The sequence below is a fragment of the Halichoerus grypus genome, chromosome 10 (genome assembly GCF_964656455.1).
Source record: "Halichoerus grypus chromosome 10, mHalGry1.hap1.1, whole genome shotgun sequence".
Classification (NCBI taxonomy): domain Eukaryota; kingdom Metazoa; phylum Chordata; class Mammalia; order Carnivora; family Phocidae; genus Halichoerus; species Halichoerus grypus.
The window spans coordinates 137,747,120-137,756,454 of NC_135721.1; positions in this window are offsets into that span (position 1 = coordinate 137,747,120).

Genomic DNA, 9,335 nt, shown 5'->3' on the forward strand with positions numbered 1-9,335 from the left:
GAGAGGCCTCAGCCTTTACTTCCTCCCCAGAAATGAGGTCAAAGAACATTTAATGCAAATCCCATTGTATGAGCTCAGTTTTCCCATTTCCAGGTAACTGCCCATGATCCAGAGCGGAAATACAGAAAGCACATTCGTGGTGTGCGCCCTAGTCTGCGTATGGAGCAGAGCCAGGCCATTGTCTGGGACCAGTGAGGGAGATCAAACCAGTCACTGAGGGGCAGTGACTGGGGCCAGTGAGCATTTTCTGCTTCACCATGCACAATGGAATTCCACTGTTCTCATCCTTTGATTTAGAGCTTAATGTTGCCCTAAACCAAGACAGAACAAAACACAACAGTGAAAAGCCCGTCCTGGGCGGGCCACCTTCCTACCCACGCAGCTGCCGTGCCCAGGACAACAGCTACTGGAATGCATTTCTTTGTGGGGTCTGGTCCTGCCAAGGGTGTGGTTGGCGCGGGAAAGCAGTGCCAAGGAAGGGAAGGAGGAGGCCGGCCACCCTGCTGTGACCAGGCATGCATGCGGCCAAGGACAATCCAGGCTTGAGACACAGGATCACGAGTGGGATGTCACAAGAGACTAGAAAGACCATTTGCCAGACACCCTGTCTTTCCCAGTCTCCTCCCTGCCAACCCCACACAGTGGCCCCCAGCCCTGGTCTCAGATAAATGCCACCTAATTGTCACAGATAAAATACCATTTTTCACCTCCAAGCCTGACTATCCCCAAAACCCAGAGCTGTATGTCCAGCTTCTGACCTACCATCATCATCATCATCACCACCATCATTACCATCACCATCACCTTTACCACCATCACCATCATCATCACCACCATCATCACCTTCATCACCACCACCATTACCATCACCATCACCTTTACTACCATCACCATCATCATCACCACCACCATCATCATCATCATCACCTTTACCACCATCACCACCATAATCACCTTCATCACCACCACAACCATCACCACCATCATCACCATCATCATCACCATCATCATCACCATCACAATCTTCACCATCACCATCACCATCATCATCACCACCATCATCACCATCACCGCCACCACCATCACCATCATCATCACCATCACCTTTACCACCATCACCATCATTACCATCATCACCACCACTATTATCATCATAGTTTGTCTATAAAGCAAGGGAGCATCTCCCTACAAGTGGGACCCAAGAAGCAGAGACACCCCCAGACAGTGTTTCTGTCACTGTGAGTGAGATCTGGACAGAAAGAAATTAACATCCTCAAGGCCATGTAGAGACACAATAAAGTGTATAAGGAAAATATTTATTAACACTCTTGGGGTTTTTCCATTTCCCTGATCTGAGGCAACCAGCTGTGAGTCACTCACCACTAGGGGTTGAGGTAAGCAGGCTGGACAACCCCAACCTCACTCAGCCAAGCATGCAGCCTACCCTCTGGAACCCCACCCAGTGCAACTGCCCCATACCAGCTCCTAAGCCTGAATATCCCACCACATGGACATACACATCTTGTTCATCCATCCATCTGTGGATGGACCCTGGGGCTGATTGCACCTGTTGGCTGTTGTGAATGGCGCTGCTGTGAATGTGGGTGTGCAAACGTCTCTCGGAGTCCCCGCTTTCAGTTCTTTGGGGGACACGCCCACAAATGGAATTGCAAGGTCATATGGTAATTCCATTTCTAGTTTTCTGAGCAACCGCCGTACTGTTTTCCATAGCAGCTGTGCGATTTTACAGTCTTACTAACGGTGCTTGCTGGTGTATTTTTCAGAAGCCCCTAGAGGTCAGAGAAGGGTGGGTATGCTCCTGAGAAATGCTGACATATGGCCTGAAAAACCAAGTCCGAGCAAAGACAGCCCCCCAAGCAGCTCTGGCTGCTGCAGGAGCCAGGCTCCATGGCACCTGCTATTATGGAGAGAACACCCCATAAGAGCAGGAGGCAAAGAATAAACCAGGGGAAGGGCTTCCAGGTGAAGGGGCTGACTCCTAGCACACTGGGAGCAGCCAGGAGAAGGGGGCTTGTCCATGAAGAGCTGAGCCCAGGATGCCTGGTTGGCAGGCATCAGCCTCTCTGCGCTCTCAACACTGTGGCTCCCAGCCCGGCAGCTGGCTTCCTACCTGAAACCATGCTCTGTGTGAATTGAGCCTGACTGCCCACCTGGGGCAGCCCCTCTCCTGGGAGTTACACCTTTACCCATCCAGAAGCTGCCGGGGCCTCCCATAGGGGATGGGGTAAAGTGGGCACTTTCTTTGGGGGTTCTTGGCCTGGGATTCAGGGAGGAGGGAGCATCCTCCTGTGGATGCAAAGGGGGACATAGTGCAGCCTGTGTTGGAGTTGAGATGGCAGGAACATGTTGGAGGCTGTGGTCACAGGAGATCAGGAGACCTGAGCTGGGAGATAAAGATGGGGGTGGGGGTGGGGCGCCAGCACACCTGGGGCAGAGCTCAAGTGACCAGGGTGAGGAGCCCGGTAGAGAGAGGAGGAAGGGGGGAGGAGGGAGAGAAGAGGAAGGGTGGAGGAGGGAGGAAGAGGAAAGAGGAAGGAGCAGGGAGGATGGAGAGAAGAGGAAAGGTGCAGGAGGGAGGGAGGGAGGGAGGAGGAGGAGGGAAGAGGAGGAGGGAGGAGGAGGGAAAGAGAAGGGAGGAGGGAGAGAAGAGGAAGGAGGAGAGAAAAAAGGGAGGAGAGAGGATGGAGAGAAGAAGAAAGGTGGAGGAGGGAGGGAGGAGGAGGGAAAGAGGAGGGAGGAGGGAGGAAGAGCCAGTTTGAGGAGGGGGCTAGAAGGAGGAAGCCAGCCCCCCTTCCTTGTGGGTGGTGTGTTGACTGAGGACGGTGGCTGGCCTGGCTCAGGACGGACGTGCGTGGGAGGGACTGAGGTGGTAATTGCTGGGTGCAAGGGGCCACCCAAGGAGTGGGCGCCAAGGTGGAGGACGGAGCCCATCCTCAGAAGCGCAGTGTCATGGGCCCGGGCTGGGCGCCCTCCTGAGCTCGGCTATTCACCGGGTTCCCTTCTCCTGGCTGCTTCCAGTGCGCCAGATTGGGGGCAGTGGGCTTCTGGGGTGCCTGGGCCCCCAGCGCATTTCTTAAGGCACAGGAATATGTGCTCCATGGGCCAAGGCAGGGGTGTCCAGGAAAAGTCATCACTTTCCCTGCTCCCCTCCGCCTGCAGCCCCCGGTGCTGGTAGCAGGTGCCACGTCGGAGGGACGTGGCTGCCACGCACCGTGCTCTCTCACGGACACTCGGGTGACAAAGACCAGGCTCCCGTGTGACGGCTGCAGGCAGCTCTCTGGGGCTCTCCCTACGCTCCTCTGTGCTGCATCCGTCCAGGCCTCAGGAAGCGAGCTCCACTGAGCTGCTCCCCCCACGGCCGTGGCCCCCGTGCCGGCTCCTTCAGGGACAGACGTGCGGTGTCTGCATCGACCAGCCTGGGACAACGGCGTGTGGCCGTCCTCGGGAGGATGGTGACGGCACTGCTGACGAGGAGTGGTCAGCATGGAAGATGTGGGCACAGTGTTGAGAGGCCCCCTCCGGAGCTGTGTGTCCCCGTGACATTGCCGGCCAAGGCCAGGAGAAAACAAGAAAAACAGGGAAGGCAGCCACTGGGCTCAGGTTGTGGGGCCGGGAGCAAACTTTTCTCCATTAAACATTTCCTGTTATGTTGTTGTAATGTTGCTTTTGCAATAAATAAAATTCCTGAGACAAAAGGAGGAGGCAGAGAGAGAGAGAGAAATGAAACAGTGAGAGAGACACAGACAGAAAATCAGAAACAGAGGAGAGACAGAGAGGAGAGACAGCGAGACGGAGACGGAGAGAGACAGAGATGCAGAGACAGAGAGACGGAGACAGAGAGGGAGTCACAGAGGAAGGGGAGAAGAAAGCCTGGCAGGGAGCAAGGGCGGTGGGACCTGGAAGGGGACAAACAGGGCTGACCCTAAGGAGTCTGTGGGACATCCTGGCCGAGGGGTCTGGGGTCTCCAGGGAGCCGTGGAGGTGGGACACTGGGAGGGGACACAGACACGACCGTGCACAAGGTGGGGACAAGGTGCAGAGAGCAGTTTTGATCACGCTTCCTGATGTGCTGAGGTGCACAGGGGGCTGTCTGCACGGGTGCCCAGCTCGGCCTCTGGACCAACATCGGGGAGGTGGGCATTTCGCAAATACACAAAGGTCCACCAGGGGACCAGCGGGGACAGCAGCAGGCAGGGGTGACAGGAGACTGGGGGACATGAACAGGTGGGCCCGTGGGTCACTGCATAAGACGGGGACACCGGGAGGGAGCACGTCGGGGTCCAAGGAGGAGGCCCTGGGCCATGGCTGTGGTTGGGGTTCAGCCGGAAAGACCCACATGGATGCCTCCCGGGGGAACATGGGGAGGTCAATCGTGGGTCTTGGAAGGCAGAGCTTGGGGACGCCTGGTGCAGACCCAGCTTTGGAGCCGAGGCCACAGGCTGAGGGGACGGAGGGAGTGGAGAAGGACATCAGACGTGTCAGGTCTTGGAGGGCAGGGGGTCCGTGTTCCCAAGAGGGGCAGGAGTCAGCTCGGGGTTGGGGGGGAGCATGAGGGGTGGGGGCTGCACAGGAGGATGTGGGGCCCGGGTTCAGAGGTGACTTCAGTGGGTCTGCTGGCCCAGCCTGGAGACTGTGGGAGGGTTTGTGGGAAGCATCTCTGGGGGAGGCAGCCGGTGTGCCCGCAGAGAGGGGTCCTGCGGGCCTGGCCTGGGGGGGCTGGGAGGAAGGAGGAGCCACCAGGGGAGGGGCGGGGACGGTGAGGGAGGCAAGGCGCCCCTGCGGGCCCTGCAGATCCTCAAGCCACCCACTTCCTGTGATGGGACAGGCCATCTGGGATCCAGATATCAAGGCAGCTCTTCAAATCCCCTCGGGGTCTCCGTGTTCCTGGGGTTTAGAGAACATCCAGGCCTCTCGGTGAGCCAGGGACTCGCGTTTGTACCCTGGGATGGGGAAAATGCTCAGCGGCTCTGCCGGGCGCTGGCCACCGGCCCCCGAGTCTCGAATCCCCGAGACTTTGGGAAGGATCGCCTCACCACTAAGTGGGCTCAGGTTTTGTGGCTCACCTTCCCCGAGGACCCACCTGAGCCCCCCCAGCCCGCTGGTCCGGCCTGTCCCGGGTCGGGGCAAGAAGACACGAGCTGTCCGGGTCCTGGTGGCCGCCAGGGCGCTGAGGGAGGAATCTCCCTCCCCCCTCCCCCAGGGGTCCTTCCAGGGGCCTCCGCGAGCAGCTCTCTGCTCACAGCCAGGGTGCTGAGAGAGGGCCACCGGTCCATCTGCCCCCAAGCCAGTCTCTCCAGGGACACATACCCCCTCAGGCGAAGTCCCACAGTCAGCTCGTCCCATGAGGGCCGAGGACTGAGGGTCTCTCTGGGCTGGAGGACGCCCCTCGGGGTCTTGTCTCTGCCTGCGGCACTTGCTCTCCCAGACTCACCCCAGCCAGCTCCAGACTCCACGGTCCTGTCTCCCTGCAAAGCTCGGCCCCTCCTCTGTGTGACCACGGACCCTCTGCCCTTCCTCCACCAGGACCACCCGGTTCCCATGGACAGCTGCGGTCAGCCTGGCTCTCCCACCCGCACCTGCCCACTTTGCCCTCCCCAGCTACCCCAGAGCCATTCCAGAGCGGGGCAGCCGGCCTCCCTGACACAGCATCCCCCTCCGACCCACCCTGAGGCATGTGTGAGAACCACTGCAGGCAGCCGGCCGCCACCTGGGCGCCGCTCCATCGCTAAGTTAGAGGCCCTGGAGGTCGGCTTCTCCGTTGGGAGTTTGCCGGTGACCTCACGGCTTACTCCGGGGAAGGGGCCTCTTGGGCCCCTGCAGCTCCTCTCTGGGATGGAGCCGTGTCATCCAGCATGAAGATCGAAAAGGTCCTGGGTGGGGGGAGGAAGGTAGCCCAAGGGCTCAGCCAGACCTGTGTCCTGGTGACTCAGTGAACAGAACCACCTGGCCGGAAGCAGTTCCGGGACCATGACGAGGCCATTGCCAGCAGAGGGGACCCTGGGCTGGCAACAGGCTGTGGATGTCCAGGATGTCTCCCAGGGCTGGGGAAACTGAGGCAGCCCCTTGCAATCATGTCTCATGAACGTGCGTGCGTCCCCTCTTTTTCACCCCCAGTGCCTTGCTCGCAGCGTGGGGTGTCAGACGCTGGATGGCCAGATTGCTGGAAGGTTCTCCAGGGAGCATGCAACCTGGCAGCACCTGGGCGAGGCCTATGCCCACAGACAAAGACCTACAGAGCTCAGAGAGCCGGCTTCCAGGGGCGGAGAGAGAGACGAGGTCCTTGAGGATTTCCTGGAGGAGGTGGGATGGAGATGTCCATAGTCGGCAAAGAAGGAAGTTTTCAGGAAAAAGAACAGTACAGTGTGTAAGGCACGGGGGTGGGACAACCTGCAGGGTGCCTGTGGGGCAGGCAGGTCTCACTGGCTGGGAGAGAGCAACCAGATCAGGCGGGAGGGCAGGGAGCCGGGCGCCAGGCAGGAGGTATGAGCTCTGAGCTCCAGCCCCAGGCCAGTGGGAGACACAGGACAAGGACACTGGACAAGGGTGGGCTGAGCCAGAAGGGCATGGGGGTCTCCGGAAGGATGCGGACAGACCCCCCCAGCTCCATGGCAGACTCGGAGGCCCCTGCCGCCCTGCGTTGTGTGTCTTTCCCTTCCTAGGGTCTTTTGCTCCTTTTTGTTGATTGTCCTGAGGAGCAGCCTTGGCTTAGTGGGACAAGGATGCCGAGGGCAGGGCCTTGGTGGCAGGGAAACCTCCAGTCCGCTCGGTTTGCGGCGGTTCCCAACAAAACAAAACACGAAGGAACGCCCAAGCAGGCCTACAAATAATTGTTGATAATTTGAATGTTTGCTTTTAATGTGTGCAACACAAAACACCTTCAATGCAAACTAATCTTGCTAGTCAAGGCAGGGACAGGATTCAGGAGGGACGGGTATTCCGTGGGTCGGGGTAAGAGCAAGCTGGAAGGCCTGACCCTCTCGGGCCACGTCGGACGGCCCTGCGTGCACACCTGTGAAGCTCCCAGCAATCCCCATTCCGGAACGGGAGGGCCCTGCCAAATGGACCTTCTGACCCACCTCCACCCCAGCCCAGCGGGGCAGGCCCTGGGCAGGCCTGGCCAGTTCCGGGTGCCCTCCAGCTGGCAAACACAGCTGTCTCCTTATAGAAGCGAGTGCAGAAAGTGGATCCTGATGAAAGTCAAATGATCCTTCTAGGGAACTGCTGGGCAGCCGGGCCCTGGGTCTGGACGAGGGCTGGGCTCCGTGGGCACCGGGGGCCGGGCCCTGTGTCCCTGCAGCTCCTAAAGCTCCTGAGCTACAGAGCCACTGGCACAGAGGGGGCCCCCCCACTCTGTTGGGCCTGCCTTTCCTGGAACTTAGGGTGCCCCCCGTGTCCTCAGATGAGGTCCTCAGAGCTCAGGGCTGTGTGGTCCATCTTTCTCCACCCAGACCCTCGTCTCTATCACCAGTATCTCTGAGCAGTGACCGGTTTGTTGGTGGCCTCTAGAAAGAACATGGCGCCTCATCTGTCCACCTGTGGAGTGTCGGGGGTACTTCCAGTTTGGCCATTAACTTGTCCCAAGACCTGGAGAGAGTTTCTCTCTCTTTGCTTCTGATCTCAGGAGGAGACGTCTCTCCTGGACGTGAGACGTGCAGAAAGCCAGCAGACGTCCACGGAGAGACGGTGTGACAGCAGAAGCCTGCACATTTCAGTGCTTTGGGGTGCCTCCAGAGATGATATCAGAGGAGAATGATTGGCCGTAAACATGGACCTGGCCCGTTCAGAGTCTCCTGGAGGTGCCCTGACATGCAGCTGGGCGTCCCCCGCAGGACCGCAGGGGGGCCGGCAGAACTTGGGCTCTTTCTTTCTTTTCCTTTTAATTATTTCTGCCCCAGACAAAACCCCGCCAGGATAGACGTTATTGAGTTCAGAATGTTCCAGGGCACTTTATCAGGTTGCCCTTGTTCTCAAAGGCTGCTGGGCTCTGTGGGTGACCTCTTGCCAGCCTCCTCCCTACCTCTCCGAATCCCTCCACCGCAGGACGAAGGGTGGGGTGGCTACCCGGGTGACAGCCGCTCCCACAGCGCTAGGCGCCTGGAGTATGGGCCAGCAGCCCCCCCAAGGCACCACCCCGTCCCTATGGGCAAGCTGCACAGGGTGGGGTCTCGGGCACACAGGTGCTCCCAGGGGCCTCTGGAGGTGCCTAGACACTGGTTAGCTTTTGAGAACCAAGGCCTGCATTTTGCATTAATATGCCTGAAATGTTTGCTCCTCATTTACCTTTTAAATTGTGCCTGTGGACAAGAGCCTCGAGAGGATCCCCGGTGGAGAGCCCTCAGTCTGGTGGTACGGACGGGGAAGGGCCGTGAGCCCAGGCTCGCTGGGGGCCAGCGCCTCCCAGAGGTGGACGAAGGCCCCGTCGAGTGGGCCACGGATGGAGACAGGGCCCAGACAAAATGGCAAACAGCAGGGAATCACGGCGGGAGCCAGGCCTTTCCTCCCTCCTCCTCCCACCTGCCGGTAGGGTCCGGAGATGGTCTCCTGCCCCTTAGTGACTGACAGCAGCCCTTTGGCAAACAAAGAGGGAGCAGGTCCGAGGTCCAGAGCTCTCTGCAGGCAGTAGTCTTTGGCTAGAAGTGAACACCGCTTTCTGTTTTCCTTTATCCATGTTGATGTTAGCCTCTCTAGGATAAAGACACGGGTTTACCTTTTTAAAAAGAAATGTACTGTTTTAGTAAAATACATGAATTGTCCGAAGGAAAAACATTGTGTAAATAACAGTCTCCAGGAATAAAATCCAAAATGAAGTCTGGAAACAGTAAGTCCAATGCTGCTTCTGACACTTGAAATGCTCTCGTGCCATCACTATCAGAAGATCAGTCAACTCTGCTCACACACTTCCCATGACGGGGAGCTCACTACCTACCAAAGGCATCTCCAGTCAGGTCCACTGGGAAATGCTGCTCCCAGCGGGCTCCACCCCGAGGCCAGGTCTGCAGAGCAGCTCACCAGCCTCTCTTCAGAAGAGCATACTGTCCCTCCAGCAGCCTCCTTTCCCAGGCAGACCAGTGAGGTCCTCCCGCTAGTTCCTCATCCTCGGAGAGAACTTCTCCTCCTGGGAACACTGTTGGTAGTTTCTCCTCTTACGCGGTGGGGCCAGGATTGGAGGCTGATATTCCAGGAGTGGCCAGACCTCACCCCAGCTTCCAGGTGTGGATGTTTGCATGGAGGCAAGGACAAGACCAGGGACCCCCGGGGCCTGGCACGAGTGGGCAGAAGCCGGCCCTCTGAAGGCAGAGCATTTCGTAAATAAC